General features: G+C 44.0%; 1 protein-coding gene across 1 annotated transcript in view; it reads left to right on the forward strand.

Annotated features, from left to right (window-relative positions):
* 2700049A03Rik (RIKEN cDNA 2700049A03 gene) overlaps nucleotides 1-20,562 on the forward strand; it is a 173,117-nt gene that overhangs the window by 151,642 nt on the left and 913 nt on the right. The gene's annotated exons all lie outside the window — the stretch shown is intronic.

Below are 20,562 nucleotides of genomic sequence, written 5' to 3' on the forward strand. Positions count from 1 at the left end.
CCGTCTGAACTGTTGAGGGCAGATTATCACGTGAAGCAGGCCGGGCTAAAAGGGATGTCATGGAAGGGAGTCGCGACTGGGTTTTCCCCTGTCAGGACAATGGTGGACTTAGGGTGCTTCATTCAAGTCTTTAAAGAACGGGAGAGTTCTATATCTTTATTCTGTACTGACAGTGGGAAGCAGCCATCCTCTCAGGAGTGACAGAGCCATGGACCCCTCATTCTTCTTCCTTCTCCACAAGGCAAGGGAGCTCTATGAGGCTTTTAAAATTATCATTAGAAAATTATTCAATTTAATGTGTCTGTATCTTGCCTGCATGTATTTATACGAACCATGTACATGCTGGGTGCCCTCAGGGGCTAGATCTTCTGGAACTGGAGTTATTTCTGGTTGTGAACCACTGTGTGGTGCTGGGAATTGAACCCTGTCCTCTGCAAGAATAACCTGTGCTCCTAACCACTGAGCCACTTCTCCAGCCCTGCTCTATATTTGGTAGACATGCCCAGAGACAGTTTGTGCAGCATGGGGATGCTTATTACCCACCCCATAACCTTATCAAAGCTAGCTGATGCATCCGCTGTTCTGTGTAACTTGACTGTGTGTGTACATGCCACAGTACATAGCTATGATGTAGGACTAGCAGTAGAACTCAATGTTAGGACTTCATCTATGCGCAAAGCCTGGGTTTAATCCCTGTTGCAGGGTGTGATGATGTCAGTACTCAATGGCGAAGGCAGGAAAGTTGCTGGAACTCAGAGGAGCTCAAAGCCAACCTAGGCAGCAAAGCAAGAACCTATCTCAATACATAAATAAGCACATAAATCCATATGGCTGTGTAATGTTGCACCCTGTCTCAAAAATACAAAACAAATGTAATATATGTATAATATAAAATGGAAAACAACATCATCACAATTTTGGGGGGGGCAGTTTAAGACAGGGTCTCACTATGTAGGTCTGGTTGTCCTCGAATTTACCCTATATACCTGGCTATCCTTGAACTTACAGATATCCACCTGCCTCTACTTCCTAAATTCTGGGATTAAAAACATGTGCCATTATGTCTGACATTTTTTTCTTTTTAATTATTCTTGATATAATAATGTGATTTAATATTCTGTCTAATATGTCACTTGGCCTTTTTCTTGTGAATATATTTTTCAATATAATTCTATTGAATTAAAAAGATTTTTTTTTTTTTGAGAAAAATTCTTGTGTAGCCCAGGCTGGCCTCAAACCTGCTAGTTAGCTGAAGCTGGACTTGAGCTGATCTTCCCACCTCCACCTCCCAAGTGCTGGTTTTACAAGTGTGTGCCATCCGGTCTAGACTCAGTTACAATTTTAGTATTTACTGAAAGAAAATTAGGCTGAATAAAACATTTATCAATTTAATTTTTACTTGAAATTTTCACAAATAATTCATTTTTCAGTGAATGTAGAATGTTCCGGATCAATTTGTTTTCACCAGGATTGTATTTTTGTCTCTATTTATAGAACTTCAATAAGTGATTTTTTTAATTTTAAAAAATTCATTGGATAAACTTGTCTCCATGACAACCTGCTCCACCTTCGAGGCAGGATCTCAGTATGCAGATTATGCTGGCCTCAGACTCAGAGATCCTCCTGTCAGGACGCCTGCCCCATCCCCTCTTGTATCTCCTCTTGTGCTGGGATTAACAGCATGTACCGCCATGCCTGCCACCACAGAGCTTTAACATGTGTTTACCAAATGGAGATGATCCTAACCTGATGGCCTCTGATTGCTCTCCAGTCTGGTACAGAGTATAAATTGATCCACTTGAATGTCACCAAAAGAAGCAGGATATCCCAAAGCTCAGTTGTGTCCTTTCTAATCTCACCTGCGAGCGCCCTCCCCGCTTCTGGTCCAGTTGAGAGCATCTTAGGGCCAATCACCAGCTCCTAAAGGTGGGGTGTGACTGGGAAGCATGGAGGTTGGATTCTTGTGGGGCCTCTCTGACCTGCCTGAGACTGGGCAGCAGGGGTCTTCTTTACTCTGTTGACCGCAGCCCACCCTATCACTGACAGTCCCCTGAGCTCCTGCTCAGTCTTCATGGATGTTCAGGTACAGGACACATGTAGACTCAGTGCACTGTGTGCTTCTCCCGTCCCCAAGGTGTCAGCCCCACAGGAGTATGTCAGCTGCCTTCTCTTCTAATGCAAGTCCCTGCCATTGTAGCTGAGCTGACAGTAATGCATGCAGAGTGTGTGCCAATCTCTCTCTCTCTCTCTCTCTCTCTCTCCCCCCCCCCTCTCTCTCTTTCTCTGGGAGGGAGGGGTTTGGGCAGACAGCATTCCTGGGCATCTTGTCTTGGGACCACATGGAGTCTGAGGACCTGGGAGTTCTTAGAGCGACAGTGGAAGCTCTCTTTGTAAAAGCCCTTGATCCTCAGGTTGCCTTCCTTCCCTTCATGGAACATTAAGTGGCGATTATTACAAACCATTTAATCAGCTGTAATGGAGAAGAGGGAAACTAATTGAGAGCAGAATTTCAGACTTTACAGTAGTTTTTGATAGCACGTTGGGGGCACTTTTCTGGATGAGCAGTTATTTCTCAGGAGCATAATTCTGTGAGTATGTTTGTTTATTTACTTATTGCCAAGTAGACTGACTAAATTCACTATAGTCTTTAGTTGGGCTTGTCTTGTTTGTTTAGTTGAAGGAGGGTCTCTCTGTGTAGCCTAGGCTGGCCTTGATCTTGCAATCCTTGCTCTGCCCCACCCCACCCATCTGGCATCCCATATCTTTATGAAAATAATCCTGTGCTTCAGGACAAGGACAGGGATGGGGTAGTGAAATAACAAGAGAGCTCAGGCTGCAGTTTAAAAGCAGATGTCTGTTACCGAAGACCATCTCACTCCCCTCTTTCGCCCCTTCCCTGCTGTGCTCAGGGTTCTGCACCAAGGCTACAGAGAAGCACAGAAAGTTGGAAAACAAAGCGTCTAAGTTGAGGTGTGTGTGTGTGTGTGTGTGTGTGTGTGTGTGTGTGTGTGTGTGTGTTGTCACTCAGGTGGCTGAGTGCTTGCCTAGCTAGTATGGACAAAGGCCTGGATTCTAGCCTCAGCCCCTGATAACACTGGGCAAGGTGGTGCAAACCAGTAATCCCAGCACTTGGGAGGCTGGTAGAGGAGAATCAGAAGTCTAAGATCATCTTCCTTGGCAATAGCAAATTTATAGCCAACCTGGGGGCATTGCTGAGGGAAGAGGAAGGCTTAGTCTGTTTGAGGGCTGTCTGCTGTTCTTTGAAAACCAACGATGCTGTGGCAATCTCCTGTGACTGACCGGACATGGTCTTACAGATAGAGGAGGGACTGTTGAAGGCTTGCTAAAATCATGAGGATGGCTTGCCCTGTCTCCAGGTCATTGTCCCATTCCTACCTTGGAGCTCTAGACAACATCAGAAAGAGAGCTCACAGCTCTTAGCTTGGCTTCTATATGTATGAGTCTCCCTTGGGGTTAAGGTCCCAAAGACCTGTAATGACTGGTGTGGCAGCACTGGGAAAATTGCCTTCTTGGGCCACCATGATTTCATTGTTTCCTAAAAGAATAAGCTAGATACCAACTTCCTTCTCCCAAAAATGTCTGCCCAAAGGCCAAGGGTGCAGCTAGCTCTGCCCTCACCTTAAATCTCCCAACTACTGCTATTCCCAGCCTGGAGCTGTGAGGAGGTGGAAGTTTCTAGTTCAAGGGCAGCCTGGGATAACGTTCCTTCAGTTTTTCCATGTTCTCATTCACAGGCCTTCACTCTGAATTGTTAATTTGGTTGCTGAAAGCTCCCCTAACTTTGTCAGCAACTCTGACATGGGTCACTTGCAAAGGAGCTCTAACTCCCGAGTGTCAAGTAGGTGTGCTGCACACAGCCGCATAAAGGGAAAGGCTTTTCCTAGCCTCAGAGTGCTGAGTCTAAGGGAAGATCCTCAAAACCACAGCAACTCTGCAGTCTGATAGCATGAGGCAAGTGTCAGAGAAGCAGCGGGTCCAGGCGGGCCAGCATCTGCTGGGGAGGCCAAGGGAGGCTTCCAGGCCCCACAAGGAAAGGACTTCTAAGAGACACAGGGCAGGACAGAAGAAACCTTACCAAGACTTTGAAAATACCAGATTGTGTCAGAGGTGGGGTGGGGGTGGGGACAAGGACTGAAGTTAAAAGCTACAAGGTTGCTAATAGAGCTAAACTCTACAGTCTTACTCATGCTAGGCAAGCACTGTCCCAGTGAACGGTATACCACCACTTCCAGCAGGGCTTTTCCTCAGGGGTAGGGGAGGCAGGGTGTCATTGTGTTGCCCAGACTGGTTTTGGAGTCCCGACTTCAAAGGATCCTCCTGCCTCAACCTGAGAATTAGAAACCAAACCCATCCCCACCCAACTCAACCCAACCCAACCCAACCCAACCCAACCAACCAACCAACCAACCAACCAACCAACCAAAACAAACACCCCAACCTTACTTTTCTTTTTTTCCTATCCCGTTTCACCTCAAAGAACAAATACTGCCCAACTGGCCATCAGTAATGGGAGATGAATAGCAAGAGAGTAGAATGAGAAATTAAAATAGGAAAGTAGATAGATGGTCTCCGTCTGAGATCTTCATTGCCAGACTAAGACCTCGAGGCTAAGCTGAGAAGCAGAACTTTGAATCTTCTGTGCACTTCAATTAAAGTGACAGCTCTCAGAACTAGTTGCATGGTTTAGCTGGCACTGGCTTAGTATTTCATTCACTGAAAGCAGCTAACTGGTAGCTTGTCAGAGAGGGTCGAACCAAACACACAGAGAAATGGGGGTCTTCAAAAAATGAGCTCAGAGGATAATGAGAGCTAAAGGGGGGGGGGGAGGAATCCAGAATTGTATGTATATCTCAAGATGCCAAGGTGTCAGTAGCCTCGTGTAGTCTCCTTGCTGGCATAATGCAGCCAGGAGGACCTGTAATCCTAGCACTTGAGGGTCTGAGGCAAGAGGATCAAGAGTTCAAGGCCAGCCTGGACAACATAGTAACTGCAGGCCAGCTTGGGCTGCTCTGTCTCAGATGTGCACTGAGGAGCCAGTTATCAGTGTGATAACAGGTGCCGAGGGCTTAATAAATACTACTTTTCATTATCACTATTGGAAAAAAAAAAGACCCCTTTTTTCCCCATTAGAATAAGGCCGACTGATATAAAAACAAAAAAATTTTTAATATATGCACGAATGATCTGTTGCCCAATAAGTATGAGTTTTGAAGTGAAAAATCCCATTTCAGTGTTTGCCTTTTAATTAAAATGGGCATTTCAGCTTTTCAAAATCATTTCTAAAGACACCCACCCATGGAGTTGCAGCGTCTCAGACCCAGCAGGGGTACACTACTGTCTTTAAAATGCCAGCTAACTATTAACATCATAATTTTATATTTATCCTGCTAATTATGGTTACGGCAAACCCCAGTTTGTCCACAACTAGCAAACAAACAAAGAAGCCTCCAAACCTAGAGGCAACTTCCTTGCAAATTTGCATATTAATTACTGTTTACCGCCTTTGCCCCCGTGGCTGATTACTTCTAACAAAGATCTTGACACTTACAGCAGCCTGGATTGTCTGATAGACGGGAGACGACCTGAAGTGCTACCCACCACTCTTTGAACTGGCAAGAAAGGCTACTGTGCTGGCTAAGAATGACTTGACCTGCAGACACAGTCCCGCCCTGGTTCAGGAGGTCATTGCCTGACAGAGTCAAAGTTTCTGCCATGCATTTTAATTCAGAACGATAGGTCTGGAGGAGCTCTTCCGGTTGGGAGATTCAGCCGTAGTGTTCTTATCACATGCAAGACAGTGAGATTAATGGAATTACATATTTCGTTTTGAAAGGTTACTGAGTTAACTCTGGTCACAGTATCCTGTCACTGAAGTCCCCAAATGTTCCAGTATCCTTTTCCTCCAGTCTCTGTGCCAACTCCCCAAAAGTGGGAGGAGCTACTCATGACCCAGCCCTCAGATCCCCGGCAGGCAGGTGTTGAACATATAAGGACGCTCTCGCGCTCTACCTCAGGAAGTCTAAGGGGTATAGCAGAATTTTAACTTGGTTGTAATTGGAGACAAAAAGCACTGCGGCTGATTTGAAGAGGCCATCCCTGAATGCGGCTTTGTGTTCAGGATCCTGAGAAAGTAAGAGCAACTTCCTCTAGAGACAAAGCCCTCGATGGAGGCACGAGGCCAATCAATGGGAAAATTTCAACCTGACATAAGCATAATGCATTATGCATGATAGTCTTCAGAAAGCCACTTACCAGCAGTCATCCGGGAGCACAGAGGCTCGGTTGCGGGGTGACTGTGGCTTCCTGCAGTGGCATGGAAAAAATGTTTAGCCAGTACAGGGTTAACTTGAGCAACACTTCCGCTTTCAATCTGTGAAATAAGGAAAGGGGTGCTCTCACAAATTGTCTGAATAGCCACGTGTTGGGAAACATCATAGTAATACAACCATGACCACTGAGAGTTATAGAGTGCTTACTTAGTGCTGGATCCTTGGTAGGCAGAATCTCACTGGGTCAATAACGACGATAATTTTTATCTTCTCAAAACATATATTTGAAGAGACAAAAGTTCGTAGAGAGAAGAATCCTGCCCAACTTCTCAGAGGTAGGAAGAGGTGACTGGTCAGCTTGGTGGGAGGCAAATGTTCTCCCAACTGAGTTAAATCCCCTGCCTCAGAGCTGAAATCTGAGCCCAGTGGTCTGATTCTCATCTTAGGCACCAAGGAACTCTGGCTTAGTTTTCTAATGCACTACAGCTTGTTGTAAAGTTAGAACGCTCTCTTTTTTTTTGGGGGGGGGGTGTGCTTTAGGAGTGGAGACCAAAACTGGATCTCGTCCTGAGTGCGCTGTTCCACAACAGAAGAATTCCATTTTCTTTATAGTTTCTGGCACTATCTCTCCCAATTAAAACTAAACATTGGCTACAGAAAAGGTCAGTGAATTATAGTCTTTCATCCAAGTCTGTTGTTACCTGCTTTTATAAATAAAGTTTTATTGGCACACAGACATGCCTTGCTTTGTTCACTTATCAGCGGGCTGCTTTTGAGCTATAAGGGCAGAGTAGTGACAGTGGCAGAGTATCCGCGGCTACAATATTTGCTCTCTAAGACATGTACTGAGTTTTTTGATTCCTGGCTTAGAGGAAACATTTCCTTGATTTTTCCTAACTTGAGAGAGCTGATGCAGAGCTGACTGACCTGGCCAACAGCTAGTTTTAAAGCTTAGAGATGGAGTTGGCAAGCTGGGTGAGTGGGAGGAGGCTCTTACTTACCACTGGGCCCAAGATGGATTCCCTATGCCCACCAAGTGGGAGAAGAGACCTGACCATTAAAAGTCAGCGTCGGACTTATTGCACACGCACACTGTGGCACGCATGTACACACACACACACACACACACACACACACACACACAGAGTAAGTAAAATTAATGAAAAGTTTGAAATCTGTATGAAAGTCCCAAAGAATACACTTAAAAAGACATTATATTGATTCATATTTTTAGTCTGAGAGATAATGTGGGACTAGGAGAAGTGACCAGAGGTTAGACATAACTTGTACTAGTCTTCAGGGCTTTCCCAGATTCTCAAAGCTTTCTAGTGTCTCCTCAATATCTCCAAAACTTCCTGAAATACAATGGGCACCCACTAGGCAGTTGTTAATTGGCCAACAGCTTACTTTTCCGTACACTCTCTTTTTTCAGTCTCCCCTCAGATGGCAACCTCTACCGGGTCATCAAACTATTTCCTGGAATGTTTTTTTCCTGGAGTACTCCCCCACCCCACCCCTCTAAGGACTACCTGCTCTCACGTCTTCCTGGCAGGGATTTCTACCACTGTGGACTGCCAGTTCTGATCTCCCTAGCTCCTCCCTCCAACCCTGCAAACAGCCACTTATTTGCCAAGGCAACACTTTCTATTTCTTCAAATCCTGACCCCTGACCGTTTGACTGGTCAGGAGGCTGAGCTATAAGAGATCACGGAGTGATTTGGAAGAGGGCTGCTGAGATCAAAACCACGAGGAAGATGAGCCAAAGAGCCCCTGGCGGGGACGCCAATTAGCAGTCCATTTGAGGTGCTAATTGTGTAGACTAGGGTCAGAAAAATAGAAGGGAAGGGACAACTTGGAGACATACCTGAAATATCTTTAGGAATGTGATCGATTAACGAACACACACACACACACACAAAACAAACAGAAATTGCAGCAAAGCCACCAGCAGACCTTCGTTATTAGAGATAAAAAAAATAGTTACTTTGGGCATAGTAGCAGGTAAAAAAAAAAGGGGGTTAGAGGAGGTGAAAGGTGCCTAGAAAATGTGGATTGGCATGGGCTCTACGTGGAACAAAACCTGTATAGCATTATCGGAAAAGCTGAGGTCAGGACTAGGTGGAAGTTGACACACAGACACATTGTTTCATTCTTTCGCTTAACAAACGTTCTAGAGCCTTAGGTGCTTCTGTGAACAGAACAAAGACCCCTGCTTTTGTGGTGCTTGCATGCAGTGAGGGAGATGGGCAGTAACAATGAACCTGATGAATAAGCAAATGACCCAGTGGGGTAAAGTGCATTGGGAAAAGAAAGGGGAAGGTGGCCACCATCAAGGCCGGAGAAGGTGAGGCCACTGCAGATTGCCAACAGGGTTTTGTGTCTTCTGTTTTCCAAGATTGCCGGTTTGATGTCACATCTTCGGAACAAGGTGGCAGGAGAAGAAATTATGGAGCATGGGCTACTGTGTGATATTTTTTTAATAAAGAGAGTTCTGCATACCACATCTGGAAGCAATTTACCAAAAAGAAAGCCGGGAGTGGGAGTGGATGGGGGAGGGGTGGGCATGGGCGTGGAGGGCTGGGAGAACCTCTTCCAAGGTTTCATGAATGAGAGGTGCAGAGGTGAAATTCTAATGAGCTGAGGGTGATAATTTACAGCAATTTCAATGTTGTTGCTTTTCCTAGGAGGGAGAGCCTTGTTTACAAACAGCCTGGCCAGCAGGAAGTGGGCTCATTATTCCTCTCCTCTGAATTTATAGACTAGCAGTCAGACCTCAGGGTAACAGGGACAAACGCAATTGGAATGGTAGCTCACATCTATAATCCCAGTGCTCAGGAGGCAGAGGCAGGCAGATCTCTGTTCAGGAACAGCCTGGTCTACATAGCAAGTTCCAGTACAGCCAGGGAGACATAAAGAGATTCTGTCTCAAAACCAAACAAAAACAGAAAAAAAAAAAAAAAAAAAAAAAAAAAAGGGACAGTCAGAAGAGCCAAACTGGGTCTTTGTGATGACGTGAAGAAAGGATAATGGGAAATGTTTGTTTCTTGGAAGGTATATCGAGAATGGGATGAGTTTTGATAAAGAGCAAGAGTTTGGGCAATTCATACACTGCATGTCTGGGTGACGGACGTGTTATCTTACTGTCCATTTTCTATGCTTTTGTGACAGGATCTGGTATGCCAAAGATCCACTCAGTTTCCATGGCGTTCCATTGACCAGTGCTTATTTAGGGTCCCCAGAAGAGAGAGGCTCTTCAGAAAGGAAAGGGGTGGTAGGATTTGTACCATATCAGAAAACTTAACTGGATATGATATGGGTGTTCGATGTTTTCTTAAGGTGGGCTTGGCTCTACTGAAAACAAACAAAATTCATGTTTTGGTGTGGAAATGAGCCAAAGGAGCAGGGGAAAGGTGTGGTGTGAGTTCTGGGGACATTCTCTGCACTGTTTTGTTTTGTTTTGTTTTGTTTTGTTTTGGTTTGTTTTGTTTTGGTTTGTTTTTTAAGCCAGTGAATCCCCCAGGTGCTAGCAGAGCGGGATGCAGAAATGGACACATTTCCTTGTTTTAATGCTCACTGAAGCAGCTGCAGTCACAGCAGCTGGCTGCAGGCAAGGTAGGATCTTAGCTTCCTGGAAAGACCTGGGAAGAGAGGGGGCTGGTGGGAACTCCATCCCTGGCTTAAGGCTGGAAGTGTTTTATGTAAATATTTCTGAGTTTAGAGAGGATGGTGTTGTGAGCCCTGGTCTTTGTGAAGGAACCATTTTCAATGAAAAGGCTCCCACCAAGGTAATATCCTTCCTAGAAATGAAGCATGTTTCTTACGACACTTGCGTTTTCTTCTTGCCCTGCCCAATTCAACCAGTGATTAAATTCTTAGTAGGCAATGAGTGTTAGAGCTTAAGAAAGGAAGTAAACGAGAGCTAATGACGACACAACATAAGCCACTGTTGAAGGTCTTAGGATTTCATCTCATTAATGTAATGAGAAAATATGCACATCAAATCAATGATCCTCTCTGCTGTCATTCTTCACACACACACACACACACACACACACACACACACACACACACAAGCAAACACAAACAGAGGCACACACACAGACACAGAGAGAGAGGCTGAGCGCTAGCAATGCTCAGTAGGTAACTCTAGCGGGGCTTTTCCCATAGAGTCTGGTGGTCTGGCCCTGTCCCATTGGGCATCCTCCATTGATGCACTGCTGACTAAGCTGCCCGCCGCTCCCCTTGGGCCTTGGGCCATTTTCTGTTTCTTGTCATCATCAAACAGGCCGAGTGGTCCGGGTTTGTTTTAACTCTACTGACCCCCAAATGCCTTTTGTCTTTATCAGCCCAGATGTCAGTCTTGCCTTCTCAGAAACGGAACTGTTTCTCTTTCTCCTGTTTCCTCATATTTTTCTAAAGGTCACATGAACTGATGAGATGGTTCTCAAAGTGGGGCGAGGACAGGAAAAGCACCCCATTTTGATTTGTTTCTAAATATCTATTTATAGAATTTTCTGGTCGTTTCTTTTGGGATGGTACAGATGGGGTTCCTGGCTTTTGGGGGGCCTTCCTGGCTTTGTTGTGAGAGAGTTGGAGATGAGACAGGCTTCAGTCCTGCCCTTGAGGAATTTAAAATCTAATTGAGCAAGGGAGGTAACTTTAAATAAGCCAAGAATTCACTTCTGAGTTCTTGAGGTCATAACTTTGGCTTCAGTGTTTCTCTGTATATCCTTTAGTTTTAATTATGTGAAACAGTAAATTTACTTGTTCATGGAAAAACATCTCTGAAACTCAAATAAAGGAAATTCAATCTAGAACTAATTTTCAAGCTAGTTTGGTGTGCTTGGCTCTTGTCCTCACAGCCCTGCATCCCAGACCTGTGACTTGGAACCTTAAAGCCCTCACCCCATCCTGCCACTCTTAGGGGGAGGCTGGAGTGGGATCCAGCAGTACAGAGGAGAAAACCAGAGAGCTCGCAGAGGGAAGGAGCTTATGGGTAAAAACCACTGGAAGCAAGGACTAGGAGAGCTGAGGGAATTCTATCAAGCTCTTAAGTGGGATGACAAAGACACTTCACTGTGCCAGATTATCTTTGTCTACCCTCCCCCACTCCAGCACACACCATGGCATAGTGCAAGGAGTGTGGGAGAATGCTTTGTGCTCTTTGGGTGAAAAGCAAACTATAAATAGACATATAGAGGGTTTCGATATGATTCTAGGGAACAATGATGATGATGATGATGATGACGACGACGACAATGTAGTATCTATTAAATGTTTATTGTCTGCCTGGCACTAAACTAATGATGGAGATAAATCTTTTACCCATGTGTTTTATATCTACTGGCCCTAACTTTGCCCAGATATTCACTTCTAACTGAAGCCTGCTGGCAACTGTTTAATCCCATTGGTAACTGTTAAAAATTGGCTGCTGGGCTCATGGAGACAGCACCATCTTTTCCACTTTGCCACTGTTACAACTTCCATGAGAGGTTATGCAAAAAAGGAGAGCCTGCATAAAGCTTCACTAACCTAAATGATACCTCAGATAAGGGATTAAAAAGCCAAGTTAGGGAGTTAGCATTTTCCACCATGGCCTACAGGCTAAACAGATCGCCATGGCTACGTGTGAGTGAAATACATTCCTGTTTTACAAATAGGGTAGCTGAGGACTGGAGTTTCCAGTTTCCGTGTGTGTGTGTGTGTGTGTGTGTGTGTGTGTGTGTATTATATATATATAATATTTCTCTCTCCAAACCCAGCTCCATTGGTCCAACAGGTTCTAAAAACCAGATCTCAGAGCTTGGCCCTAGTGTCTCTGACAACTTTGTATCCTTGAGTAAGTGAATCTACTTGTAGCTCAAAAATTAAACAAAATATCTGAAAACTCCAAGGCACAGTGGCACATGCCTTTAATTCTGTCATTCAGAAGGCAGAAGCTGGCAAATCTCTTTGGGTTTGAGCAACCCTAGCCTACATAGTGGATTCTTTTATTGTAGGGTTTTTTTTTTTGTTTTTGTTTTTTTATTTTTTGAGGCAGGGTTTCTCTGTGTAGCCTCTGTTGTTCTGGAACTCACTTTGTCGACCAGGCTAGCCCTGAGCTCAAGAGATCCCTCTGCCTCAGCCTCAAGTGTTAAGATTGAAGGCACCACCACCACCTGTTTATATATTGAGTGTAAGCTAGCCAGGGCTACATAGAGATATCCTGACTCAAATAAGTAAATACATAGATTAAACAATAAATAAATAGATAAATAAATAAATAAAATGTATACTTTATGAAGACTTTCAAAACATTTAGTGATAATTCTCGTCCTTAGCTGTACATTCTCTCTGTGTGTACAAAGTCCATGGATAAACTTATTCTTCATAACTTCCACGGAAAGGTTACTCGCAAACTTCATTTTACACATGAAAAAAAAAAAAGCCTGAGAAGGTCAAAGCCAAATGAGTGCAGTGTACCTGGAATTCAAACCCTTTCCAACCGAGTTCCAAACCCTGTACCGGTTCACCATTTCATGAGAGCCACGATAGAACCTGGGTCTTTGGTTTACAAGAACGGCTTCTTCTTAAAGCCAAGAGTGGCTCGGCCAGACTCCTCTAGAAGTCTAGAAGAAGAGTTCGGTGTTTAAAAACAAAAACAAAAACAAACAGACAAACAAACACCACCACCACCACGGCCAAAACCAAACCAAATCAAACCGGACAGTGCTCTTTATCACTAGGCAACAGGGTCTCCCTGATTTGCATCTTCCTGGACCAAATTGAACAGTGGTGAATTGTCCCATCTGCTGTCAAAACCATCCTCATGGACTTCAAAGAATCCCAGCGGAGGAAGGCCTGCTCCGGGATGGGGGTGGGTGAAGAGATGGAGGCTGAGGTTTAGGCTTCCTATGAGCACCGTGCTGCAAGTGACTGTCCCCCTGGCCAGCTGACGTCGCTTTGAATCTAAGGCTTTTCACAGCCCCCACACCCCTGCTCGGTCCTTCCTGTCAGTCCAAACAGGCTCAAGGCCTAGCTCCCGTTTGAAGTGGAGCGGCTCCTCTTCACACGTGCTGTCGGAGGTGCTAAGGATTAGGAAACTGCTCTCCATGGGGCAGAGCCGGCCTAAGCCTCCGCCAGCAATGTGAGCGTTCAGCCTCTCAGGTGATAATGCACTCTGGGCTTTTCTACTGGGATCCTTAGGCCCCCAAAGGGTCTTAATTAAAGTGGATGTGTGAGTCTTGAAGGCAAACATAGTCTGAGAACTCTGCATGGGTACTTCTTTTGAGTTCTGATTCCTTCCTGCCTGGTCTCAGAGACCTGGGTGCAGAGAAGAAAAAGAGAAAACTGCGGAGCCGGTTGTATATTCCTGCAAGAGTTTCTACACTTGATCTTAGCCAAAAGGCCGAGAAGCGATCCTGCAAGAGTTTCTGCTTCACTGTTAAAACTGGGGGCCCTCAGCAGCACAGCACCTCTCTGACCAATTCTCCGTGCTAGTTTAGCAATGAGTGGACACACCCCGTTGCACCTTGAGTGTTGTGGTTTCTTTACCCTGTAATTGTCCCACGGGAAAGGTAATGCATACACGAATATGATAATTACTCTTCAGTTTATTTACACAATAAATGGTATTTAGATGAGGCTATTGAACTATTTCCTTATAGAGCAAAGATCTTCCTTTAAAAGTTCCAAATATAGGTTTAAAGAGTAAATATTTGGGCGAACACCTGCTCTACAAACATGAGGTCCTGAGTTCCAATCCCCAGCACCCACAGCCATGGTCTTGCCTGTTTGTTGTCGAAACACTGATAGATCAGAGACAAGTCCCCAGAGATAGCCAACATTACAAACTAAAGATCTACTCATTCAGCAAGAGACCCTCTCTCAAGGTTGTGAGCAGCGAGCGACAAAGGGAAATATTGGCAAGTTCTCGGGCCTCTATATTCACTCATGGACACCTGAACCTACGTGTCATACACTGCATTTTTTTTTATTACGTATTTTCCTCAATTACATTTCCAATGCTATCCCAAAAGTCACCCCCCCCACTCCCCTACCCACCCATTCCCATTTTTTGGCCCTGGCGTTCCCCTGTATTGGGGCATATAAAGTTTGCCTGTCCAATGGGCATCTCTTTCCAGTGATGGCCAACTAGGCCATCTTTTGATACATATGCAGCTAGGCAAATGGTTGGACCTGGAGGGCATCATCCTGAGTGAGGTAACACAATCACAAAAGAACTCAAATGATATGTACTCACTGATAAGTGGATATTAGCCCAGAAACTTAGTATAGCGAGATATAAGGTACAATTTGCAAAACACATGAAACTGAAGAAGAACGAAGACCAAAGTGTGGACACTCTGCCCCTTCTTAGAATTGGAAACAATCACCCATGGAAGGAGTTATAGAGACAAAGTTTGGAGCTGAGACATAAGGATGGACCATCTAGAGACTGCCATATCCAGGGATCCATCCCATAATTAGCCTCCAAACGATGACACCATTGCATACACTAGCGAGCCTCTGTTGCAAGGACCGTGATATAGCTGTCTCTTGTGAGACTAGGCCGGGGCCTAGCAAACACAGAAGTGGTTGCTCACAACCAACTATTGGATGGATCACAGGGCTCCCAATGGAGGAGCTAGAGAAAGTATCCAAGGAGCTAAAGAGATCTGCAACCCTGTAGGTGCAACATTATGAACTAACCAGTACCCCGGAGCTCTTGACTCTAGCTGCATACACTGCATTTTAAAATGAGAAAGTAAAAAGCAACAGATCACATTCTTCCCAGGCTGTTGTAGCAATTCAGTGACAGAGCACTTCCCTTACAAACTCAGGAGCTCTTGGATCTGACCCCTAGTACTGAGAAAAAAGGTTTTCCTTGAAAGGAACTTGAGCATTATAAAAGGCAGCAAGACATTTTGGGGGCAGGGATGTCACCCAGCGGTAAAGTATCTGCATAATAAGTGCAAGGTCCAGGGTTTGATCCCCTGAACTGGAGGAGAAAAGAAAAGACACAGTAATATATTTTTCCTGATTCGTTTGAGTGTGACTTGTTTAATATATAATTGAGGCTTTACCTGTTTTAATAATTAAAAAGTTAATTGTTACACAATAATTGCTTATCTTTATTGGTTAAAGTAGGATACTTCAGTACCTATATATAATGTTTAATGATTGGATCGTGGTAACTGTCATACACATCGCCTCAAAGTTTATCATGTGGCTATGTTGGGAAGACAGAATTTTTAAAAGATTTACTGTATGTTTAAATAGTGTGTATGTGAATGTGAGTACATGTGTCAGCAGAGGCCAGAAGAGGGTATCATATCTCCTCGATTAGAGTTCTAGGTGGGTGTAAACTGCCTGATGTAGCGCTGGGATCTGAACTTAGGTCCTCTGCAAGGGCAGTGCCTGCTGAGTCATCTCTCCAGCCTCCTGTATTGTGAACATTTGAAGTCTCCTCTACAAATTCTGACTTTTACTTCTTTGTGATTAACTGTTTCTTTTCTTTGTTTTCTTTTATAAAAAGATTTTATTTATTTTATGTTAGTACACTGTCATTGTCTTCAGAGACACCAGAAGAGGGCATCAGATCCCATTACAGATGGTCGTGAGCCACCATATGGTTGGTGAGAATTGAACTCAGGACCTCTGGAAGAGCAGTCAGTGCTCTTAACCTCTGAGCCATCTCTCCAGCCCTGATTAACCGTTTCTTTAACTTCCACATATAAGTGTGAACATTTGACATTCATCTATTCCTAATTTACTTAATATAACCTCTATGCTTCCACAAAGGACAAAATCTCATTCTTTTTTATTTTATTTTTACAGTTAATATTCAGTCATGTATAGATACCACACTTTATCCATTTGTTTGTTCAAAGCCTTGGTTGACCCTGAATCTTGGCTTTTGTCAATAGTGCTCCATTAAACATGAGACTGCAAATATCTCCTTGACATGTCACCTTTATTTTTTCCTCGGGGTTTAAATATAGGAATGGAATGGCTTCTTTTTGTTGCTGCTGTTGTTGTTTTGAGGAATTTCAATGCTGTTTTCTACAGTAGCTCTACCAATTTAATATTCTCATCAATAGTGTTTTAGAGTTTCTTTTTAATAGTAGTTTTGTACTTATTTACTCTCCATTTACTCAAGGATGCTTCACCTTCTAGACTCAAGGCTCATTAAGTTAGAGACTGTGTCTTGCTGGATTACCATTGTATCCTTGATGTTTAATGTGTATTATATATGTCATAAAATCCACTGAATAAGCAAAGACTTATTTAACAATGTGTAGTTCTAGGGCTAGAGAAATGGCTCAACCATCAAGAACATAGCTGTTCTTCCAGAGGACCCAGGTTCAAGACCCAGTACTCACATGGGATTTCACAACCACCTCTAACTCCAGTTCCAGAGGATCCAACACCATCTCTTGGCTTCTACAGATATTGTGTGCATTCGGTGCTCAGACATACATGCAGGCATATATACAACATAACATATACCCATATACACAACATAAAAACAAATAAGTCTTAAACACAATAAACCACAAAACCCAAAGAAGTGTAATCTAATGATGATGGGCCCATGTTTGCTTTTATCTTGTAAGAACCTTCCTTTCTGTATTTTTTTTCTTATGAAAATACTCATGCTATACATTAGAGATCACCACTTTAAGAAGCCACTCATGATTATTTACAAAGAAATAGTCTTTGGATCTTAAAATCAGGCAAGCAAAAACTTATCAGTTTGTGAAGTTGATAATTTTAAATAAATGGAGAACATTTTCTTCCTTCCTTCCTTTCTTTCTTTTCTTTTTTTTTAAAGATTTATTTATTTCATTTATATGAGTACACTGTTGCTGTCTTCAGACACACCAGAAGAGGGCATTGGATTCCATTACAGATGGTTGTGAGCCACAATGTGATTTCTGGGAGTTGAACTCAGGACCTCTGGAAGAGTAGCCAGTGCTCTTAACTGCTGAGCCATCACTCCAGCCCCTGGAAAACATTTTAAATAGAGTGAAATGGGGACAAACCAAACTGTTTTAACTGTTTAAGAAAGTGACCTGGATTTGGCTAGATGATAGGAGAGACTCTTCATTGTTTCATGGTCTTAGTAGCCAAGGTGTGTTCTAGAGGACTCACTGTGTATGCTTGGTACACTGTGTGTGCCATCTGTAAGGGTGGCTGGCAGAAATGATAGGTAGTGCACTGAAATCCAGGGTTGATGGCACATCAGTGGTTAGCATGTGAGTCTTAGACATATGAGTATCTTCAGAAGTCACACTGAGACTCTTCAGCAGAAGCTCGGTTGTATGCCACCTCTTTAACACTGACACCCAGCTAAAAGATAACTTTTTCCCCCCCAGGGATGAGATGTATTTGGTCATGGAGCCCAGAGGATGGAAGAGACTATTTCACAGTCTTTCAAACAACACAAGCATTGTCAGAGAGTGCCGTCTGCCACACCCTTCCCCATTCCTCTCTGTCCTCAAAAGATTTTTCCTGTGTTCAGTGCCGAGTTTTGCTACCAACTTTCTTTTTTGATGATCTTTTATTTCAATGTCGGCTTTCTTTCTCCTACGTGCTCACTGACGTCTGATTGTGGGGTCAAGCTATAATTAGTCTGTATATGAAGTTTAGTTCACTGTGGCTCTTTTGGCCCTAGACTCAAATGGGCTTTGATGTCTGGCTAGAGCTTTGATCCCAGAGCCTCAAATGGTGGTCATCACCCAATCCAAAGGATTGCTCTTTCTTCCCCCTCCTCCTATCTGGAGACAGCTTTCCTCAATTACAGCAGTCGTGTCTGTTTGGCCATAAAAGCTGCAAGCATCATTTGTTGCTTTTCTCTACTGCAAATCGTGAAACTGATACTCCTTGCTGTGTCTGCAATGGACTATTCACTGCAGGATAAGGAATTTGCAGAATGATGCTCAGACTTTGATGCAGATGCTCTTTGGAATTGTTCTGTCCAAGGGTGGAGCTTCATACTGAGATGCAAGGGCCCTTTCTGGCACTGCTTAGAAACCATCTTTAAGCATATGTTACACAGTTGCGGTGTGTTTAACCCCCATGCTTTCTTGCTTGTAGCATTCACAAGGCAACAGGTCCATTCTGTCTTTAAAGCCACACTCCCATGGTTCCTGAGAAGAGTAAGAGGGAAAGACCAAACTAGCGCTGAACACCACTTGAAAGGAGAGAAATAAGTTGCACTATTAGAGGAAGAAGCTCCCGTGGCTGCTTAAAAGAAAGGGAGAAAAATCAAGATCACAGCACAAAGTGAGACCCTGTTCGTAATGGAAGGGGACCTTGGGTGATTACTGGCAACAGCCTCCTCGTTACCTACAAAGAAAACACAGACTTCAAGAATCAAGAAAATCCAGCAAACTCAACTAGAAAGTATTTGTCTGTTGGGTTTAGCAGAGAACAGGGGCAACCAGGCCAGTCACACTTAATCTGATGACATTGGGAATTTTCCTGGAAAAACAATTACAGCATTGAGCTCCTTGCTTCGAACTTCATTTGACAGCCGAAGTTTGTTTTAATTGGCATCTGAATGAACGGCATTACTTATTAATGTGTAATGGATACTTTGGAAAGCATAAACCCCCGCCCCCCATTTTGGAACCCTTTGCATACATTAGTTTTAATATTTAAACTTGTTGTGAATGCTTTCTCACGGAGATGAACAAGCTGCTATGACAAATGGCTTGCTTTGGACTAACAGGCCAGCCTAAAGGGGCATTTGGTTGGGGGCGGGGGAGGGCAGGGTGTGTGTGTGTTGGGGGGAGGTGGGAAGGTAGAGGAGAAGTTTGGAGACACAGCGACATGTCTGTCAGCTGTAACAAGATTTATTAGCAGTGTGTAAAAACACGTTTCAGCTTCTCCCACCCCTTCGACTATATAAATATAGTTGTCAATGTGTGACATAGCACAGGCCACAATAACAGGGTCCACCCAGCCAGAAGGAACCTAATTCAGAACTAGGAAAGCAAGAGGTCTGTTTAGAAATGAGTAGATTGGAACAATGGCAGAGGACTTGGGAGAGTGGCCTGTGTCATGTAAGGCAGGACATTATTCTAAATTTGTCTTCCTGAAACTAGGAAGCAAATTTAGCTCTTGTGTAGTGTTTGACACACAGTAGGCATAAAGAATGTGTGTCCCGTAAGCTTTGTACATCTGGGAACACCTGAATATGATTCCATTTTTACATCATGCTAATTACGAATCAAGGCTGTCTTCCATTTTATGTCTGTGGGAGGTAGGAGGCAGGGTGGGGGGTGAGGGGGTGGGGGTGCTTGTGTAGCTGGGGGGGGGGATAACGGGTGTGAGTGTGAGGCAAGGAAGTGCTTGCTTTTGTTTGCGTCTTCTTGATAAAGGTCAACTTAATTCTATTTGTTGTAGAGATTAAGTGGGAACTATTGCGTTTAAAAGTATGCTAATAGAAGAACAATTTCTAACTATCCTGCATCCTCCGGAGTGTCCTCTGGTAATTATTAGTGGCATGCTTCTAGGCCTTGCACCTAGCGAGAGCACCGGTACTATGAGGGTATTAAAACAGTTCCTGCCTTCAGGGAGCTTTTATGACGTAGCTGGAGAGAAGATACACAAGGAACACCTAAGCACACAGATTGTGTGTGCCCAGAAAGAGAACCAGACAATAGTGTGTGAGAAAGACCAGGCACTCATGCAGTTAACCAGTGGGGGCAGGGGGGCGGGTATGGGGCATAGGGCATGAACAAATTGATCTTGGAAGATTAGACCACATAGAGAGTAAAAAGAGAGAGAATTCCTTGCTGAAGTGAGCAGCTGGGCAAAGGTGTAAAATTCTGAAGTCATGACCTGAAATGTGTTCCTTCATAGAACACTTTGTCTTAATGATCTCAAATTGTGACTCCCTAAATTTAATTTCTGAGGTTCTAGGATTCAAGGCATGAGGTGCAGCTCCCATAAGCCAGCTAATGGCGTTTCCAGATAGATCCCCGAGCCAATGAAATACCCACTGAGTGGCATCCCAAGGACACAAGGTCAAATCCTGAATGGTATTTTAGGGGAATTCTAAAATAAGTTCCCCTGGGGTCGGGGAAGAAACCCCATGAGCACAATATCGTTCTCTCTCTCTCTGTCCTCGACCCTGAGATCTGCCTGCCTCTGCCTACTAAGTGCTGGGACTAAAAGCATGTGCCACCTCTGCCTCCCGGAGAGAGATAACTATTTAAAGATTTATGTGCTGGACCACCGCATATGTATTATACGTCGTTTGCCACTGTAATTCTTAGAA

Source organism: Mus musculus, chromosome 12 (assembly GCF_000001635.26).
Source record: "Mus musculus strain C57BL/6J chromosome 12, GRCm38.p6 C57BL/6J".
Lineage (NCBI taxonomy): Eukaryota > Metazoa > Chordata > Mammalia > Rodentia > Muridae > Mus > Mus musculus.